Here is a 22,246-nt window from a genome sequence, read left to right as displayed (position 1 = left end):
AACTAGGGAAGAGTAACTGGGGCTGCCCTTGGACACACACACACACACACACACACAAAGATGACACCTTCTCTTGGTGGTTGTCATATGGTCTTTGCCCTAACCCAGACTGCTACTATGAAAGTCAAGTCATCATGGTTCCCCTTTGCTACAGCCCAGCTTCCTTGCTACCCCACATGGGTGACGGGTCACCTCTTCTGATTCACACACACACACACACACACACACACACACACACAGACACACACACACACACACTCACTCACTCACATATACACATCCTCTATCTTGCCGCCCTTTCCCCTCACACTGTATAATTTTCTACACTGTCACCCTCCCCCAACTGTTTTTCCCAGGTGAAAGTATTTCTACTTATAGCTCTGCCACAGATCCTATTCAAGGTCCTGTATAATTAAGAGCTAGTGACACAGGAATATGCCACATAATCTGTAGAGGCTAGGTCAGTAACTTCTCCCTCTCAACTGATTTGTAATATGGCCAGGGGATGCCATTGATCTTCTCCACCTTTCAGCTCTCACACCTGTCAAATGGGAGAATATTTACCTATCTCACAGTGGTCCTGTTTATATTAACTTATTCATCATAACAAAACTTTCAAAGAACAAAAGCACTACTGTACATTGTTCCTGGGATGATTATTCCTGGCAACAGAAGAGAAAAATCTTGGTTTATACCTTATTCCACAAGGCCCTCCACAATCTAGTCCTAATTTTCCTTTCCAACCTTATCTCCTAATATCCCCTGTATAAGACAGTCTGCGTAGACCCTCTTCTTTGGCCATACTTATATGCTTCCTGAACCTCAGACATGCCTTGGATTTTCCCTTCTCTCTGCTGTGGCTCACACATTATTCCTTACACCTATCCACCCCTTTTTCACTCTGTCTACGTGAATCCCATTCTCCCTTCAAGGGTTATATCATCTCCCTCCTTTAACTGTTGCTTAAGTACCCCAGCCCACAATGTTCCATCTTTATTGTTAACCAAACTTGTGATTTGTCAGTTTCAAAACTTTATTGAACACCTTTTAATTGCAAAACAATCAGCCTTTTCATGTATATGTTTTATTTCCTTAATTAGAAAGGAATCTCCTTTAAGTCAGAGATGACCTCATTCATCTTTGTATCTCCTATAAGGCCATCTCCACAGTAATCATTCAAGTGGTATTGGCCAATAGCTTGTTTGTCCTCTATTCCCAGGTCATCTTTGCTGAAAGGCTCTCTAAAACCTGCTGTTAAAAATCCATTTTTCTATCATTCAACAAGTTCCTGGTATTGCTGAGCACTGGGATACAAAAGACAAAAATGAAACAATGCTTATGTTTGAATCTCACATTCCTTTGGAGAAAAAGAATGTGAACTCAAATAAGTAAACACAAAATATGTACTAGGTAATGTCAGTGGAGGAAGACACTAATTTAGGTGATAGTATTTAGGAATACTATCACTTGGAGGAAACTAGGAATTACAAGAGGTAGATTTCAAAAGGATGAATTCAAGGAATAGACAACATATGTAAAGGAATGGAGGCAGAGATGGGATGTCCTACAAAGGAAAATACTAGCACGTAGCCCAGATGGGGAGCAATGCATACTGTGTATGGGGCCAGATTGTCAGAACCTTTAAATGCCAAAAAGAAGTGTGTGTATTTTATCATAGAAGCAACAGAATTATGCTGAGAACGTGAGCTGACTACAAGTCTAGACAGCCTTTGAGGTAGATCCACATTTAACCTCCACTGCTCTTCCCCCAAACCCCCAAAAGAACCCCATTTATTTTAGGATGAATGTTCTTCCTAGCTACCTTTTCCTCCCCTGCTTTCCTGTCCTGCTAGTTTCCCGCTGCATAAAAAACATTTTCTTTTACATAAATAGGAACATATATTTAGAGCTAGATAGGAACTTAGACATTATCTAGTACAATTTTACAGACGAGGAAACTTAGACCCAGGAAATTACAGTGATTGGCCCAATGTTACTTGTCCGTAACAGAGCAAAGATTTGAACTCAACCAGTTAATCAGTAAGTCTTTATTAAGCATTTCTTGTATGCCAGGCAGTATGTGAGGGAATGGTCTACAGGTTCCAACTATAGTGCTTTCCATTGTGCCCTAGTACCTCTTAATACTCCTGGAATAACCGATATATTAAAATTTGCCTTCAGGAATAATGGTTATACGAAATAGTCCTAGAAAAAAAAGAGTTATTATGTTCACTAGTTCTCAATATGGAATGTGTGTTCACTTAGTCTGAAATATGTTTTTAATCCTTGTATTGTATATGCTTTATAAAATATTGTAACATCAGAATTTGATTTCTCTTGGGGGCTGAATCCCTTTCAACAAGATTCATTGAGTCTGACTCTGAACAATAGAATCACTTGAATAAATTTCTACATTTTAAGAGGGCATTTAACATTTAAACAGCTGATACCTTTTGACATCTGGATCAATTTAAAAAATAAAAGGACTCTTTTGTGGAGGGGGAGGGGAGTTAATAAGTCCTTTATCTTCATTCCAACAGTTTTTTATACTATTTTTATACTATTTTTAATTTTCAGAATTATTCTCGATTGTAGTGTTTAATTTTAATTGAGCTTTGTATCTTATCTTTTTTCCCCTTTTCAGAATTCTCAGGGGTTGTGATATCACACCACACATTTTATTGTGGCAAAAATGGACTATTTTCAACAGTGGAAAGTACCGTGTTGACAAAGTATAATTTTTGACTGCCACATGCCTCCAGAAGACGTTGAAGTCTGTTAAAAGTAAGTCAAATGGATAATTTGTAGGTGATTTGTGAACAGCAAAGTAAGCACCTTTTTACTGGGAACTCATTTTAGAAACTGTAATTAGGCTACAAGTATTATTGGTACTATGACCAAATTCTCATGATAATCAATTCCAAAGTAGATAATAAAATGTCATACACTGAAACACACAGGGAATGCTTTTGAATCATTCCCATTGTATTGGAATTAAACTACAATAATCAGTCAGTATACAACTTATTTTCTGTTGGAGCATAATTGACTAAGGAGTCTTCTGAGATGTGGATTTTTCTACTGCTGTAACAATTTTTTTTAAAAAATAAATATTGAGGCTTGGTATCCTAAAGATCTATTGTACATTCTCTACCTCTGGGCCAGTTTCCTATTAATCTCAGTTTAATATTAACTTCTGGGGAGCTAGGTGGTGCAGTGGATAGAGCACTGGCCCTGGATTCAGGAGTACCTGAGTTCAAATCCGGCCCCAGACACTTAACACTTACTAGCTGTGTGACCCTGGGCAAGTCACTTAACCCCAATTAACCCGCAAAAAAACAAAAAACAAAAAAACTTCCACAGTCAGTCCAGTGATGGAAAAATTGGATAGAATTCTGAATTTAATATTCTGGATTTAAATCTACTTTAATCTATCGAGTTCACAAAATCATGTTGAATTTAGTAGCTAAGTGACCTCAGTGGATACGTTATACCCTGAAGATCTCCAGTGAGGGAGAACAAGCCATCTCCCAAGGTGGGCCTTTCCACTTTGGATTGTTAGGAAATTTCCTTTTTATTGAGCCTCATTTTACTTTTCTGCAACTTCTACCCATTATACCTCATTCTGCTCTCTGGAGCCAAGCAGAACAAATCCCATCACTGTACCCTTCAAAAACTGTCTTCAAACATCATTATTTAGTGCAGATGATAAAACCTAATCGTATATGTAGGGGAATTGGGCTAAGAGCCCCATTCTCCAAGATCAAGACCCAGAACATGATACAAAATACCTTGTTGGAATGTGTTCAACCTAGTTAACTTGAATTAAAAAAAAATATCTTGTGATTTATTCACCAACAATCCAAACAAATGTACAATAAAAGGTCTCAAACATGGGGCAACCCTTTTATTAATATTCCAAACATAAATATGAATATCCTACAAGACCAGATTAACATTAGGTGAAGACTTAGTGTATTATATCAAGCTTCTACTGCATGTCTTCTATGTTTAAAGGGAAAAGTTTTAACCTGTGGTGCATACAGAGCTTTGTAATTGGGTTCACTGCTCTAAAGACATTCAAATTATTCCAATAACTTGAATAACTAAGATTTATAAACTAACAGCATATTTACAAATTGCTCTGAAATGTAATGTTTGAAAAAACAAATGATTGTATTCTTAGAAACAAATAAGCAGTAGCATGAGTGGGATGATGGGTTATTATGGGAGTGATGGTAACCAGATGTTCCCTGTCTCTACTGAGGATAGAACAAGACACTGGGGCCTGAAATGAAGGCAGAAAGATGAATGTCAAAAAATGAAGAAGAATGTCATGACTGAAGATCTCCTAAACTTTGAAATACATTACTGAGAGAGGTCTGGCTTCTTCTTCCTCCCTAGAGATCTAAAGAATAAAATAGATGGTCATCTATACTGGATGGCTTAGAGCTGGGGGCAGGGGGGGGGGAAGGGTAAACTAAATGACCCCTTGGGCTTATGTGCTCCCTTTGAATTCTATATTAACAATTTTGGCTTAATAAGATCAGCAAACCTGAGTTTTCAAAAACCTAATATTCAATACTGACAGGGGAAACACTTTGGTTTCCATTTGTGGTGAATGGATTATTTATTCATTCTCTCAAGCATAACCCTTTTTGTTCAAATTTCAGTTGCCTTTGCATTCTGTGGATGCAGATTTTTTTAAAAAGAGAGAATTTTAAATCTGTAGTTACTTCAAAGGACACTTAAGGAGTGTTGTCATGTGCTAAGCACTGTACACCTCAATCTTTGTCATCTATGAGCTTGTAATAGGGAAATATATGAGGCTTGTCTACAAATAAATGTAATGCAAAAAGAGGCAGAACAGTTCAGTGCATTACACTGGATTTAGAGTCAGAAAACCTGAAATTAAGTCTTATCTCAAACATTTAATAGATTGTGACAATGGGCAAGTTTTACCTTTTGTGACCCTCAGTTTCCTCATCCATAAATTGGGATTGGTAATATTTATACTACAAGGTAGGCTGTGAGGTAGACACATGGTTGACCTGAAAGTGCTACACAAATATAGATCTATTACCCATATTCTTAAAATAGAGTATGGATGTGAATTAGAGAGGTCCAAGGTGCTAGGAGAATTTTGAGGTCAAAGGGATGATGTCTGGTTTGGAGGGATCAGCTACCATAAAGTAAGAAAATTCAAGTGGGACCTTGAAGGATAAGTTGAATTTCAACTAGTCAGAATATTGGATGAAGGCAACTCTGGTGACAGAAAATGCCATGAGCACAGATGCAGAGGCCAAAAAAATCAAGATATATTCAGGGAAAGAATGTAGTGAAGCATGGAGGTAATAGCATGAACTAAGCCTGGCTAGCTAAGCTGGAGCTGGAACGTGAGAAAGCCCTAAATACCAAGGCAAGGACTTAGGAGAAGTTTCTGACCTGGAAAGTGACTCAGTCACAGCTGTGCATTAAGAAGGTGAATCTCGACATGGCATATAGGAAGGACACAGATGCATTTGTCATTGTGACAACTTAGTTTTTGAAGTATTGCTTTTCTGATTTGTAATTTGAGGAACTCATTTTGTTCTTCAGTGAAGGGATTGCCCTAGGTACAGTGAAAAGAATACTGGGATTAGGACCAGGATCAACCTCCCAAATTTGTTACATTTTAATCTGTATAACTTTGGGCAGCTCTCTGCACCATAGTTTATTCATTTGTGAAATACATGGGAGTTAGATTAGATGATTTTTAAGGTTCTTTCCAGCTTTGTGGCTATGACTATGACTATGACTGAATGAGTTAATGTTAGGAAAAGAACAAGACTACATATCCTCTATCTCTTTGGAGTTAATGTCTAGCACAGGAACTTGTACATTTGGTCCAGACCCATGATTTCCCCAGTGTTGGAAGCTCCCTGTACCAATGTAGATCAGCTACTGTTTTGAAATTTACTGTATTAGTGAATTGCTTAGGGGCACTGAGAGATTAAGTGGCTTACCAAGGGTGACAAGGCACTAGCCTGTATAAAAAATATCTATCAAATATTTGTATCTATCAAAGTCAGAACTTGAATCCAAGTTTTCCTGACAAGGAAAATTTTGGCTCTCTATCCACTAGACCAGGACAGCTAGGTGGTGCAGTGGATAGAGTGCAGGGCCTGGAGGCAGAAATACTTATCTTTCTGAGTTAAAATCTGGCCTCAGACACTTACTTCCTGGGTGACCCTGGGCAAGTCACTTAACCCCGTTTGCCTCAGTTTCCTCATCTGTACAATGAACTGGAGGGGGAAATGGCAAACCACTCCGGTATCTTTGCCAAGAAAACCTCAAATGGGGTCACAAAGAGTCAGGACTAAAAACGACTTAAACTACTAAACCAAATTGTCTCTTATGCCTTGCATATACTAGGTATAACTTCATACTGTCAATTGAATTGGGTCTGTATGCTATAAGAAATGAATATTAATAATTAATATCTTGGGAAGGTTCGGTACTTCCCTCCACCCCTTCTTTCTAAGTCCTTCAGGTTTGTTTTTGTTTTGTTTTGTTTTTTTGAAGGACTTTACTGATAAGATATGGACTAACTTTCTTGTACCAGACCACACCTATTCTTTCCTTGAGGAAACATGGAAGACATACTCAGGCATAGTACATTTCCTTATTTTACTAAAGTCAATTGGAGGTGATAAATGGAAACTAATGTAATTTTGAAATGAAAGATTATGCTATTTGGCAAAAATAAGTATGTACAAGCTGTCCTCCTTCATACTTGTGATGTCTTATTAGATTTCCCTGCATTATAGTAACTAGATCTCAGAGACCCTGTGATGAGAACACAGGGAGATTTAGTGTATCACCTAAGGCTAAAGTATTTAGGCATATTGTTCCTCATATGAAAAAATGGAAATGGAAAAAACAATATGACAAGTTTTAATGTCAGGCCAAGGAAAGATAAAAAAAACCACAGAAGTAGAACAGTCTGTTATCTCCTTTCCAGTTTTCTTGGAAATTATTTTTGAAACCAAAAGTATTCTAATTCCTCCTTGGGGAAGGGTTTGACTGCTTGGAGAAAGTACTAACCCTTTTGATCTGTCCAGTTTACCAAAATGAAAAATAGCATCTTTTTCTAATAATTGAAAGACTATATGAGGTCAATCTCTATTGTTTCTGCCAATTTAAAGCTAGTTTCCGAGATTATTTTAAAAATCCATTCACTATCTCATCAAAATACAGAACTTAATATAAATAGGACATAATACATAATCAAAGGTTTCACCACTACTAATATCCTAAGTAAGACCAGGTCTGGCCAAAGTAAGCCTTTCCAAATTGGATTATATTCATTCGACCTCAGGCTCAAAGTAAGGGGTTGGGGGTGGGGGGGAGGAAATAAAGCAACAGATATTTATTGAACCCTTACTATGTTCAAAGAACTTTGGACCTCTTAAGAATTCAAACCCAGTCCTTGCCCAAGAGGTAACTGTAATCTTGTTATATATATTACATACATACATACATTGATAAAATAAGTGGCAGTATGTGATAAGTTCCACTTCCCCCAATTGCTAGTACCCACCTCATTTGCCTTCTATTTATTTTGTATATTTGGTTGATATAGGTTAGATAATTGTATATGTCCTCAATGCTCTCCTATCATAGAATGTAAGGTCCTCAAAGGCAGAAGCTGTTTCATTTTTATCTTTATCTCCTCAGCCCTTAGTCAGTTATAGGAACTTGATGGATTAAATGGTATAGACCAACCCAAAATACCCAAACCAGATTAAAATGTAGTCAGGATTACAAAGCACTTTTCACACAAATCAAATCAGATCTAAATAATTGGAAAAATATCAATTGATCATGGATAGGTCAAGTTAATATAATAAAAATGACAATTCTACCTAAATTAATTTACTTATTCAATGCCATACCAATCACACTACCTAAAAATTATTTTATAGAGCTAGAAAAAATAATAACAAAATTCATCTGGAAAAACAAAAGATCAAGAATATCAAGGGAAATAATGAAAAAAAATGCACAGAAAGGTGGGCTAGCTGTACCAAATCTGAAGCTTTACTATAAAGTGGCAGTCATCAAAACTATTTGGTACTGGCTAGGAAATAGAGTGGAGGATCAATGGAATAGGATAGGCAAAGGAGACACAGTAGTAAATGGCTTTAGTAAAATGTAGTCAGGAAATGTTTAACAAAATAAATTGTTGTTGTTGTTTATCCTTCATTTTCAAAGAGGACCATCACATCCCTAATGTCATGACTTGACCTGAATTGGATTTAGGTGAGGGAGGGCTGTGCAAGGTCATGAACCTCACTCTCTTCTTGAGAGCCATCTGGGTCAGTGGCAAGACATATATCAGGTCTACTAGAGCTGGTCCCAGATGTTTTAAGGCATTTGGTGTTAAGAGACTTGCCCAAGATCACACAGCTAGAAAGTGTCTGAGGTGAGATTTGAACTCAGGATCTCCTGACTCCGAGGGCCAGTGGTCTATCCCCTGAGCCAACTAGCTGATCCCAACACAATAAATAAACATGCAATACAACCTAGATAATGTTAATTTGTGGTTTTTGAAATCACTATGTGTTCATAAGAATCCATTTCTTTTTAAGTTTGACACCACAGGTGTAGACAATGAAGGAGTTTTGAGCAGAAAGAGATTCCTTGCACCTACTGTGGTCAAGGCAGGCTAGATTAGGGGATGTAAAATAGTTTAATTGAATGTTATTTTAGATAGAAAAAATAAGTAATTAGGGGTTTACATAAAGCCTATACTAATGTGCTTTGCTTTTTTTTTTTTTTAAAGCTGTGCAGTTACTTAGAGAGTTTAAATCTAAGGTTCTGAAGTCTCCCCTCTCTACAAATCCACCTGTTACTCTGGTGTTTATTTTTAGTACATATCTACTTATGGGAAGGCTTTATGTCTATTCAAATATAGTGGCTCAGTTTCAGGTCTTCCTGGAAAGAAGATGGATGGCATACCACCCGATTTTAACCCCCAGTTTGGCTCAGAATCAAAATGCCTTTCTTTAATTACCCACTGAGACCTAAGGAGTAGGCTAAAAATAATACAAGATAGGAACCCGGCCCACTGACAGACAATTAGAAGGACTTCATATTCGGACCTGTTAGGAATGATCAGCCAACCAGTAGTAAGCATTAACTAGAAAATTCCCTTTAATTGATTAGATCCAAATGCTTTGAAACTCATCCTGGAAAGGAAGTAAGAGAAAAGAAGGTTGAAAAGGCTTCCATGCTATAACATTGTGACTCACCAAAATTTAAAAAGAAGAAGAAAGAAAAAAGCTTTGGTTTGTTCTTGTGTGGGTAAGATCTCCAAACTCAGAATTCAGAAGAGTAAAACTCCAAACCTGACTCTCCTACTAACTATATACACCTGTGTGACCTCAGGCAACTCTCTCTACCTCTCAAGTCTTAGTTTGCTAATATACAAATGTAGGAGTTTGGAGTAGATGATGCCTACAAATCCTTTCAGGTTCTAAAATTCTGTGTCTTAAGGATTCAGTTCCTTGGAAGGGAGGTAGCATGATATAATAGAGAACCGGCTGCAGAGTTAGGAAGAACAGGGGGAAGTGCCCCATAAACATTCTGTATGGGGCTGCTCTTGATCCCATCACCTACCCTGACACTCACTGCTAGTACCTCCTCCCTGAACTTACCTCTCATCTACTCTCTGTGCACTTGTATGCACATAGTTGTTTGTGTGTTTTCTCCCCCTATTTTAATATGAACTTTCAGACAGGGACCTAATTTTGCCTACCCTATCACCTGGCAAATACAAAATACTTAATAAATACTGGTGACTAACTGGTTGATACATACTGGTGTGTGGCCCTGTCAAGTGACTTAAGCTCTCTGTGCCTCTAAGCAACTTGATAAAAGTATAATGTGTGAGGAAGGTGCCAAGCTTTGAGGGTAGAGGAAGTTCCTTCTCAGGATTTCCCTAAATTTCTCCCTCCCTGCCTAAAAGAAATCCCTAACAGTATATTATGGTTATTTCAACAATGTGGGCCAAGGTTTATGCTTATTGTGTGGATTCATGCATTGGAGTGGCTGAAGCCTCCTGGTATTTGCAGTGGCTGAGGCTAATGAAATCTAATGGAAGACTGGAAAGAACTTGTGAATAGCTTTAAGAAAGAGAGAGAGGGGGAAGGAGAGGAACAATTTAATCAGCTAAACTTGAAAGAACAGGAACATATGGAGTATATTTCTCCCGGTGTGTGGATTCAGTATTTTAAGAGGGCAGAGGCAAAATGGTTCTTAGTAATGTGACCTTTGGATTTTTCTGATATTCTCTGAAGTTGTTTAGTAGCTTCTGTTTCATGGGGCAGAGGGCTTTGAATGCAACAAGAGAAGGGACACCTCTTTTCCACCTGAGTGAATGGTAGCCTAGATTCCCACCCAGTTTTCTTAGGGTGAACCATCATTTACTAAAGCACTTTCTATGTTCAAGGCACTGTTAGATATTTGTGTCAATAGTACATAATAACCCTCCCCTCAACGAGTTTATACTTTAGTTGAAGGGATAAAACAGACTCACAAATAACTGTGGTGAAAAAGGGATTTGGTGGTTGGGAGACCTGGGATTGAATCCTGATTCTACTGATAATTGCCCCTCTCCTTGCTTGGAGATAAGTTCCTTGAGAGCAGGGAGCGTTTTCTACTTTCTCTTTGTGTTTCCAGTACCTAGCACAGAGAATGACAAATAGTGGATGCATAATAAACACTTCTTGATTGATCTGTGTGACCTTGAGCAAGTCACAGCCTCTCTCTGTTCAGAGGGATTGGCCTAGATGATTTCAACCTTGGGTGTTGTTGTTGTTGTTTTTCAGTCTTATCTGACTCTTCAAGACCACATTTGGGGTTTTCTTGGCAAGGATTCTAGAGTGGTTTGCATTTCTTTCTCCAGCTCATTTTATAGATGAGGAACTGAGGCAAACAAGGATAAGTCATTTGCACAGGGTCACACTGCTATTGATGTTTGTCCTCCATTCTCCAAGAGGGCCATGACATCAAGGCGATATAATGACTTGCACTAAATTGGATTTAAGTGAGGGAGGGCTGTGCAAGGTCACCAACCTTAATCTCTCCTCCAGAGCCATCTGGGTCCAGTGGCAAGATGTATCTATAAACTGGCAAACAGGGTTCAGTGACTTGTCCATGGTCATACAACCAGTAAGTGTCTGAGGCCAGATTTGAACTCTGATCTTCCTGATTCCATGCCTGGTGCTATGTCATCTGAGTCACTTAGCTGTCTCAAAGATCTATGATGTTTAATGGTCCCTTTTAGTTTCAAATCTATAATCCTCTGGATGTGTTAAAGTACATTAGGGAGGTCAAACAGTGCTATGGGAGATAAGTGCTTGGGGTAAGAGACATTGCATATAGCTAAAGTATTAAACAAAGTCCCATGGAGGAAGAGTTACTTGAGCTCAACCTTGAAGAATCAATGACATGTCAATAAGCAGAGGTGATGGAAAGGGGGAAATCAAGAATGTAAGTCAAAATGTGGAAATATGTTTAATATAATTGTTCATATATAACCTATTTCAGATTGCTTGCTGTCTTGGGGAGGGGGGAGAGAAGAGAGGGAGAAAGAAATATTTGGAATTCAAAATCTTATATAAATTAATGTTGAAAACTATCTTTACATGTAACTAGAAAAATACTATTAAATAAATAAATGAAAAATGATTTTTTAAAAAAAGAATAAGTCAAGGCACTGCCTGTGGAAGGGGAAAGGGTCAGGTGGGTCCTGAAGGAGTGTGGTGTGAGATGAAGGTGAAAAGGTAGAGTGGAGGGTGCAGCTAGGTGGTGCAGTGCTTAAACCACCAGCTCTGGATTCAGGAGGACCTGAGTTCAAATCTGGCCTCAGACACTTGACACTTACTAGCTGTGTGACCCTGGGCAAGTCACTTAACCCCCTATTGCTTCACCGAAAAAGTAGAGTGGACCCAGACTATGACTGGCCTGGGATGTCAGAAGAAACTGTACCTTAATGTTTATTTGTCATATATGGTGAAATGCTTGTTGCACAGATCACCTATATTTTTCTATCCTTTGACTGATTTAACTGGTTTCTTCTGGACCTGTTGGTGCCTTTTATGATATTAATTGATTTTGTTGAAATAACCAATATAGAGACTTTTTGATGGCATCTAGAAAGGGTATAAAGACAACTGTTTAACAACCAGAGGAGGGGGAAATGCAGTCACCCAACCCAATTTTAAGTTGTACTATTGACATTTTCTCCATTATTTTCTTAAGTCTAGACAATTAACAGAATAAACAAAGCCCCAATTTTGTTAAAGCATTTGCCAGTTTCTAAGGTATAAATGCTACACTGAATATTTAACATTTAATCCTCAAGTCAGCTCCAGCACACCCCTGCATCAAGCCATCCTCTTCCTTACACAGACATTCCCATATGGGAAATTTAACTCCAAAATTTCCTTGAAGAAGAAGGAGCTATATTTACCGACAATCATTTTACAGAGATTTTTTTTTTTTTGCTGAGTCCTCCTGGAAGAATAGCCATTACTCATATTTCCATAGCAAAGAAGTAAATCAATAAACATTTATGAGGGATCTGCTAGGCCCCGGCCACTCTGCTAATTGCCAGGACTACTAATAAATGCAAAAGCATGGTGGATATACTTTAATTGCCCTAAAGGAGCACATTTCCTTTCTTTCCCCTCCTTTTCTGTCTTTTCCTGGGGCATAATAAATGACACAAAGAGGCAGAGAGGAATAGTCCCTCGAGTGAATCCAAGAGGAGGTCAAAGTTCCAGAGATATCCCTTGGCTAATCTCTATGGAAGCTCAAGGTTAACCATTTTCAGAGAAGTCGAGTAAAGCAATATAAGCAGATCAAGAAGATTTCTTCCAGCTGACTGTTCAGATGGGGAAACTAAGGCAGCATTTCCCCAATTTCCCCCTGAAGCATGGAGTCAGAGCATCCATTTGAAAAGCAAAGGATGGAGAGCTTTGCTCTGAATGAATATTATTGTTCTCTCAACCTGCTTCTCTGTAATGGAATGGAGGCAGTCACCAAGCAGCTTAAAAACAGATTGAAAGCATTCCAACCAAGAGGCCCCAGGGAGATCCTGAAGATCAGAAATGCATAGTAGTGTGGGAAATAAGGAAGTATGCCCAGTCACTGGTACTGAACCACTGCTGGCAGCTACCTCCACTTGGCAGCAAATACTTGAATATGTTTTTTCCTCATCCCCTCACTCTCTTGCCCTTTCTTCTTGCTCCCATCTTCTCTTCTTCTAGTGATTGTGATATTTATCTCAGCACAGAGATAGATAGGTAGACACACAGACAGGTAAAGCATTTATTAACTACCATGGATACAAGAACAAGAGAACAAGATCATCCCTATTTTCTAGAAGTTTACATTTGAATAACGGAAGATAAAACATAAAGTGTAGCTCTGAAACTTGGCAGGGGTGGGGGAGTGGGGGGAGGAGGGAGGGAAGGAAGCTACCCATTTGAGGGCTGCAGAGGTGGTGTATTGGTGGCGCAAAAGGTAGAGAGTAACATGGCTGGGCCTTGTTATAGCAGCCAGCCTCTTCAGAGAAGTCCAACATATCTGTGGGAACATATGAGCAGAATACACTGCTGCATATCAAATACTCAACCTAATTAACTGCAACATTCATGTGCACAAATGCATAGTCATGGGATTTGAGTTGGGGTCTTATGGGAAATCCAAAAGCTAGACCCTACAGAAGTTCTGTGGCCTTGGTGGGTACACTGAGGGTTGCTGAGTATAGTGAGAGGTAAAGGCAGAGCCTAAGAAAGTTAGAACTGTGAAGACCACTGCAGTGGAAGGGAGTGGAAGGAGCCCCAGATTTGGAGAAGGGAAAGAGAAATCTCATTTTCCTATGTATGAACTTGGGTAAGTCACTCAAAGTAGGCTTTGGTTTCTTTAACTGCAAAGCACAAACCTGACCATGTCACTCCCTTTCTTAGCCGTCTCCAGTGGCTCCCTATTACCTCTAGGATCAAATAAAAAATAAAAACAAAAACCAGAAACATGTTTGGTGTTTAGAGCTCTTCACAATCTGAACCCTTCCTACCTTTGTGTTCCTCTTATATTTTATACGTATGCTTTATGTTCTCCACTAACATCTGGTGACACTGTCTTCCTTACTGTTTCTTTCACAAAACACCCCATCTCCCTACTCTGCTCACTTTTAGTAGCTGTCCCCTGTGCCTAGTATACTCTTCCTCCTTGTCTCTGCCTCCTGTCTTCTTGACTTCCTTCAATTCTCAGCTCAACTATTAGCTTCTGCAAGAAGTCCGCTATTCTCCTGAATGCTACGGCCTTCCTTCAGAGTTTAAATCTCTAGTTTATTCTGTCTCATGTTTATACATATGTGTTTGCATGTCATCTCCCCCAGTGGAATGAAGTTCCTTGAAAGCAGGGATCTTGTTTTTGTCTTTCTTTGTATCTTCAGTGTTGAATATGGTACCTGGCATATAGTAGTAAATGCTTAATAAAAGCTCATTGACTGCAGCTTTTACTTCTCTCATCTCCTTAAATATCAGGTCACCAGCTGTTGTCAGGAAATCAGTCTCTATTAGTATTAATGAACAAGGGGCAGCTAGGTGGCACAGTGGATAGAGCACCGGCCCTGGAGTCAGGAATACCTGAGTTCAAATCCGGCCTCACACACTTAACACTTACTAGCTATGTGACCCTGGGCAAGTCACTTAACCCCTATTGCCTCACAAAAAAAAAAAAAGAGTATTAATGAACAATCTCCTTCTACTCTACCTCCACTCACAAATTTGATGTTTATAAATGACTATACCTTGTTGTTGTTATTGTTCAGTCATTTCAGTTGTGCCGTACCCTTTGTGACCTCATTTGGGGTTTTCTTGACAAAGATGCTGGAGTGGTTTGGCATTTCCCTCACCAGCTCATTTTACAGATGAGGAAACTGAGGCAAACAAAGTTAAGTGACTTGCCCAGGGTCACCCAGCTAGTACCTGAGGTCAGATTGGAACTCACGAACTCCCAGCTCCAGGGCCAGCATTCTATCCAGTGCACTACCTAGCTGACCCAACCTATTATTGGCTGAGAGGGTAAATAGCCAACTTCATTAAAATCATACATAAACTAAGAGGAAGTAGGCTGAAAGCGGAAGACCCAAGGACTTCTACATTAAAGTGTATGAGTGAGTATTTAGTGAATGGATCCATTTGATGTATTTGAGTCCATTAAAGACTTTTTTTTTCTTCATTCCAAGTTCTTAGCTATGAGATGGCTAGATAAATAACAGCCATATTGGTGTGATGTTATCAGATAAACTATTTTTTCCATACCTTAATTTATGGCAAGATCACCAAGCTCTCATTAAAAACTAAGAAAAGAAAATTGATCTAGTTGCTCCTATTGTCATGACATTTGGCACTTTGATTTAAAGCTATATTCTGAAATTGTTGAAATGGATCTTCTTTCTTTCTTTCTTTTTTTTTCAGTGAGACAATTGGGGTTAAGTGACTTGCCCAGGGTCACACAGCTAGTAAGTGTTAAGTGTCTGAGGCCAGATTTGAACTCAGGTACTCCTGACTCCATGGCCGGTGTGCCACCTAGCTGCCCCGAAATGGATCTTAATTATAATGGAGGAGTTCACCATTAGGAATAGAAACAGTCCCAGTTCAGTCCGACAGTTAATAAGTACTATGCTAGGTGCTGGGCAGATTCAGAGATAGAAAACAACATAATCACTGCCCCCAAGGAGCTCAAAGTCTTTCTAGGGGGATTAGGGCCATGTTTTTATTTCATCAGCATGGGAAATGGCCCATGTGCAAACTCCCCACACACGCAGTTCAGTTCCTCTTCTCTAGCTTGGTCTCAAGAGCAGGGGTTATTAACATTTTTTGTGACAAGGACCCTTTGCAATCTGATGAAGGATCTAGATGTTTTCTGAGAACAAAGTTTTTAAAGGCATAAAATAAAATATATATAATTATAAAGGAAATCAACTATACTGAAATATAATTATTAAAACATGCATATATATGTATACATATACATATATGTATATATACACGTTCAGAAACCTCAAATTAAGAATCCTATTTTAGAGAGTTGCCAGAGGACACTAATTGCTTGTTGTAGGTGGTACAGTGCATAGAGTCCTAGGCCTGGAGTCAGGTAGACTCATCTTCCTGAGTTCACATCTGTCCTCAGACACTTACTAGCCATGTGACCCTGGAAAAGTCACTTAATCTTATTTGCCTCAGATTCCTCATTTGTCAAATGAGCTGGAGAAGGAAATGGCAAATCACTTTGTATCTTCTCCAAGAAAATTCCAAATGGGATCACTGAGTCAGACACAACTAGAAAACAACTGAATAATAAATATCAGAGATAAGACATGATTTCAGGCCTTCCTGACTCTGAGGCTAACCTTCTATCTGCTGTACCAGGCTGTCCCTCGAGGAGGGAGAACACGTGTTCACAAATAATTTGTTAGCATGTAATATATATGTAGGAAAAGGGAAAAGGATGATGGAGGGAAAGATAATTTTTACCTGAAAAGGGAAATCATTGAAAGCTTCATGGTAGAGGTATGACTCTTGATCTTACACTTGAAGGAATCAAAGGATTTCAACAAATGATAGTATTGAGTGATTCTATTCTAGGTCTGTGCAAGTGCAGTGAGACAGGAGAGGGCAGGATTAAGTTGCAGAAGCACAGTTGACAAGGTTGTCAGACAGGCTGAAAAGGTAAGTGGTACAGACCATACAGCACTGGACCTGGAGTCAGAAATACCTAAGCTCAAATCTGGCCTGAGATGCTAACTAGCTGTGTGACCCTGGACAAGTCACTTAATTTCTGTTTGCATCAGTGTCCTCTTTTGTAAAAATGGGTATAATTATAGAACCTGCTTCCCAGGGTTGTTGTAAGGATCTGATGATGATAACATTTTTAAAGTGCCTATACATAGGAAGAGATATATAAATGCTAGTTAATATTGGATACTATCATTATCCTTTAACTCCCAGATAAAGTTCATATTTTATCTTGTAGGCAGGCAGTGGTGGAAGATTTTTGAATAGTGGAATGAAGTGCTTAGTTAGATCTCTATATGAAAATTTATTTGGCAACCGTACATCGTATGAATTGAGGAAGTAGGGAGATCAATTAGAAAGAAATTAAAAATAGTTTAGAAGAGAAATAACAAGAGTCTAAATTATACCAGTGATAGTGGGAATGAAAGGAGGGGATGGGTTTGAGACACACAGTGGAGGTAGGATGGGATGACTTGACGACTAATTTCATGTGAGAAATGAGAAAGTAGAAATAGTACAAGGTGACTTCAAAGTTTCAAGCCTGGATGACCAAGAGGATGGTCACCCCATCAAAAAAACTAGGAAAGTTAGAAGGGAAGGGAAGATTTAGGAGAGAAGACAATGAATTCTGTTATGAACATATTGAGTTTTAGGTATCTCTGGGACATAGATTAGGGTGGTTGTTCACAGGCAGTTGGCAATGTAGTATGGGAGCTCCAGGAAGAAATCATCTCTAAATATGGCAAGCTTTTACAGAGTAGACTTTATTCATTCAGAGTAAAACACCGACAATTTTGAATTTAGGAATTTAGGATCCATACTTTTCTGTATCATCCATCTTGACAATGATAAAAATGAAATAATTAGGTATTTGCTCAATACACTCTAATTTCCAACTTTGGTTGAGCTGTCCATTTTCTTTATCAGGGTTTGTCAGTACTCAAAACAGATGGTGATGGTATCTTACTAATATTTTCATAATTAAAATAGTTACTCCTTAGTCCCCTCCTACCTCTTAGATCTTTTCTCCCCCCATTACTCTTCCTAACTTGAACTATTCACTCCAGTCACACTGGTTTGCTCCCTCTGTTCCTCTAATCACATTTCATTCATTTATGTTCCTTTTTTCAAAAAAAATAATCTCAAAGTGCCCTTCACCTCTCTTCCATCTCTCCTAGTCATATCTTGACTTTGAAGCACTGTTTGGGGTCCAAATTCTCAATAATAAAAGCAGTAATATTCATGTGGTTTTTTACAATCTACAAAAATGCATTCTTTAAGATAGTTTTATGAGGCAGGTAATAAAATTATTGTGATGTCAGAATTCAATTTAAACATTTATTGAGCATTTACTTTTGCAGGGCTCTGTATTAGATGCTGAGGATACAAAGACAAAATTGAAAACAATTCCTACACTCAAAGAGAGTATATGACTCAGAATCACAGAGCAGGAAGGGTCCTTCTATAATATTTCCAACAAGTAGTTATCCAAGGAAGGGGAAAACCCCTCCTTCCCAAAGTGGTCCATTCTACTTTTGGGCAGCAGAAATTGTGTTTTGTTTTGTTTTGTTTTGTTTTTGGTGGAGCAATGAGGGTTAAATGACTTGCCCAGGGTCACACAGCTAGTAAGTGTCAAGTGTCTGAGGTCAGATTTGAAATCAGGTCCTCTTGAATCCAGGGCCAGTGCTCTATCCACTACGCCACATAGTTGCTCCCTGGACAGCAAAAATTGTTAACAAGTTTTTCCTTGTATTGATCCAAAATCTTTTTCTAATCGCTTTTTTCTTTCTGAAGCCAAGGAAAACATGTTGAATCCCTCTTTACTTGAGAGCCCTCGAAATATTCAAATATTCAGTTATTGTACCCCAACTAAGTCATTTATTTTCTGGGCTAAACATCACCAGTTTCTTCAATCGATGCTCACATGGAATGGTTACAAGGCCCTTCATGATCTTGATTGTCCTCCAGTTTCTCAATGTCTATCTTGAAACATGGACTGTAGAAAGAAACACGATGCTTTGGATGTGATCTGATCAGGTTAGCTGGGGGCAGTGAGAATAAAATTTTCCTCTTCTTGAATTCAGCCAAAGATTACAATTACACCAAAAACACCAGGGTCTCTTTTAAATGAACTGAACTCCTTTCTAGTCACATATCATGCTCCTTGTACTTGTAAACTTGAACATTTTTTGTATCTAGGTATAAGAATTTAAATTTCTCTTAATTTTCATTTCATTTAGACACTTTTCCTATGAGTTGAAATCTCATCTCCCTAAACTTCCACTGATTATTGTTAGTTCTGCCCTCTAGGAATGAGCTCCATTTTACAGATGAGGAAACTTAGAGGAAATATTACTTGTCCAAGGTGACATGGATACTATGTCAGGGCCAGAATTTGTACCCATCTCCTTTATCTCTGTTTAATATTCTATACACGGACCAGACTGATCATATTCCCCAAGCCATGGTAATTTCTCCCTCCTCTAAAATTGTATTATACTACTACTTGCATTATTGTTTTAATTTTTCATCTCAGTGAAAGGTAGGAATCATGTCTTTTTCTTCCTTGTATCCTCCACACCTATGTCATGCATATGATAATTGCTCAGTCATATTTTGCTATCTTACTTGCTTCTTTGATAACCTGCTTATTGCTTTAATGAAAACTAGTAGAAAAGCCGTGCTTTATCTTGAAATTTTAAATAATATGATTCTCATTTCAAGTTTTTTTTCTTTCAAAGTATACACCCCTTTATTGGATGTTTCAGGGGGGAAAATTAGGGTGGTTCAATGGAAAGTGCTATGAACTTAGAGCCATGGGGTCATAGATTGAGAACTGGAAGGGACCTCAGAGGTCAAGGTGATCTAATCTGACCTCTTCATTTTACAAAAGAGGAAATAGAACCCAAAGAGATTAAGAGATTTGCCCAAGGTCATTCAGGTAGCAAGTTGCAAATATGGCATTTGAACCTGGTCTTCTGACTCCAAAAGAATGGTTTTCTTGATGCTAGTTTCTAGTCCTAGAGCATCTACTGATTAGATTTGTAGTCTTGGTGAGTCATTTAACCTTCTCAACTTTAGTTTGTAAAGAGAGGAGATTGGATTATCCCATTTCTAAGGTCCCTTCCTGAGCTCAGTATAAAGACCTATCAAATAGAACTATACACACACAAAAAAAGAAACTTGAAAGAATAAATGAATGAAAAATCATTTAAATGCTTATTATGTTCCAAACAATGTGTTATGGTCTGGAGATACACATAGGGAGAGACAGTTCCTTCCCTACAGCAAGTCGAGCTATAGGGTGGATCTAAAAGGTATAGTAGGAGCACAAATGGCAATACCCAATGGTACCTTAGCTACATCATTAGATCAGATGACAGTGATGGGGATCTGCAGGTCACAGAGGCTGGGCAGAAGGTCCAGTGGTATTCTCTATTGTCATAAGAGGTGGGTGACTTGCATTTCTGTGAGCTTCCAATCTATATGAGCAGTCAAACAGTCTGGGATTGGTTATTTCTGGGGTGTTCTTTCTGACCACAAGGGGAAGAGTTAAGGAGGAACAGTTGAAGAGTAAGCAAGACTCTCATCTGTGTTGTTCTAGATATTATGGCTCTCTTAATGAAATCTAGAATAACAATAGATTTTTTAAGTACCATGTTTCCCTGTTGATTTGTATCAAGTCAGATTCAGGTTCACACCCCTCTGCCTCCCATACAATGGGAACAGTAATAACATAAACATAACCCAGACAACAACAGCAGTGATTGCACAGGAGCCATTGGGACAATTCCCATCACCCTCATTCTCTTCCATATTCCTATTCCTATTATCTTCCATATCATTTTGACCTGTACTTCTGTCAAAGATAGATGAAAGGATAGATACATGGATACATACATACATATAATAAAGTTAGAAAGGCTGGTTGGGGCAATATTGTGCCATCTAAAAGTATTTGTATAGGCAATGGGAAATCAATAAAGATTTTTCAGCAAGGATGGGAAAGCATCATCATTAGACTTATAAGTTAGGAGGGGGCAACCAAGTGATTCAATGGATAGAGCACTGGCCCTGGAGTTAGGAGAACCTGAGTTTAAATCTAGCCTCAGACACTTGACACTTATTAGTTTTGTGATCCTGGGCAAGTCACTTAACCGTAATTGCCTTAAATCATCCAGGGCCATCTCCAGTTGTCCTGATACATATCTTGCCAATGGACCCTGATGGCTCTGAAGGAGAGAGTGAGTCTGGTGACCTTGCATAGCCCTTCCTCACTTAAATCCAATTCATTGCAAATCATGACATTATCTTCCAATGTCGTGGTCCTCTTCAAGAATGAAGGACAAAACAACAAAAAGTTAGGAAGTTTGTTTTGTTAGGGTAGTTTAGGTGAAGGTAAAACTTGAGGTAGGGGCCTCACTTAAAAGGCTACTAGAATAATTCAAGGAAGAGCTGAGAGAATCTGAACCAGGACAGTTGCTTTGACTGGGGAATATAAATGTGAAAGGTGTTGTGGAGATATAACCCTGCTTAAAATAAGTTCATTAATGACCAGGACTAGGAAATAACTACCACCATGTTGTCTCTCTCACTGAATTTCAAGACTGAGGACTAAAAGATGGCTTATTTCTGCTTTATCCCAGAGGCCTCTCTTTTTGTGTGTGTGGGAAAAATGTCCAGTCTTGGCCAGTAGCAAAATGATTTTCATTATTGTAACCTTGTTATCAATGGTTTCAAACTGCTGAAAATTTTTCCTTCAGGGCTGCAACTCTCTATATTTGGTTTTGTGCCAAAAGGTATAGTATTTGAGTGAAATTGGTCTCGCCATTCTTCCCTCAGGGGAGCATGGAAATATATTTTTTCTGCTTAAAAATTCAGTTCCCTTCTTGGCTCAAACAACTGAACTTATAACCATCAACTTCATATCTAAGTCAGTTTCAATAAGAAATCAAATCTCATAAAATGTTAAGATGTTTGAGCTAAGGTAGGAAAGTAGTTTAAATCCTATTCTTAGAGCAGGAACTGAAAGGAGAAGTTTATGGAGTGTTCAAGTTCATTCTATCAGAGCTCTGCTGCAAATTGGTAAATCAGAGAAGGAAGGAATTATCAGTGTCTAGCTAAATGGTTATTCATACTGCCCTCCCAAACATTAGCATGGTAATAATGGAGCCATATTTTTCTTACTCTTTCTATTATCCTATTAGGAAATGAAATGTGCAATAAAATAATAGACTATCATTGCTTATAAATTTAAAATAACAAAAATTAAAGTTAAATCCTATTAGAAGCATCACTTTCTGAACAGAAATATCTGTTTAACAGAGTACTTCCAAGTTGTAGCTACTGGCCTACATACTGCAAGAAGTATCACAGAATGTTCAGATATA

At 38.4% G+C, this 22,246-nt stretch overlaps 1 protein-coding gene across 1 annotated transcript in view; it reads left to right on the top strand.

Moving 5' to 3' along the window:
- Positions 1-22,246, top strand: part of OTUD7A (OTU deubiquitinase 7A) — a 430,692-nt gene that overhangs the window by 213,488 nt on the left and 194,958 nt on the right. Inside the window, 1 exon segment of the mRNA XM_043984737.1 lies at positions 2,645-2,784. The gene's annotated coding sequence lies outside the window, so the exon portion shown is untranslated.

This window comes from Dromiciops gliroides, chromosome 2 (genome assembly GCF_019393635.1).
Source record: "Dromiciops gliroides isolate mDroGli1 chromosome 2, mDroGli1.pri, whole genome shotgun sequence".
In the NCBI taxonomy this organism is placed as follows: Eukaryota; Metazoa; Chordata; class Mammalia; order Microbiotheria; family Microbiotheriidae; genus Dromiciops; species Dromiciops gliroides.
This window is presented reverse-complemented; position numbering and strand designations above follow the sequence as displayed.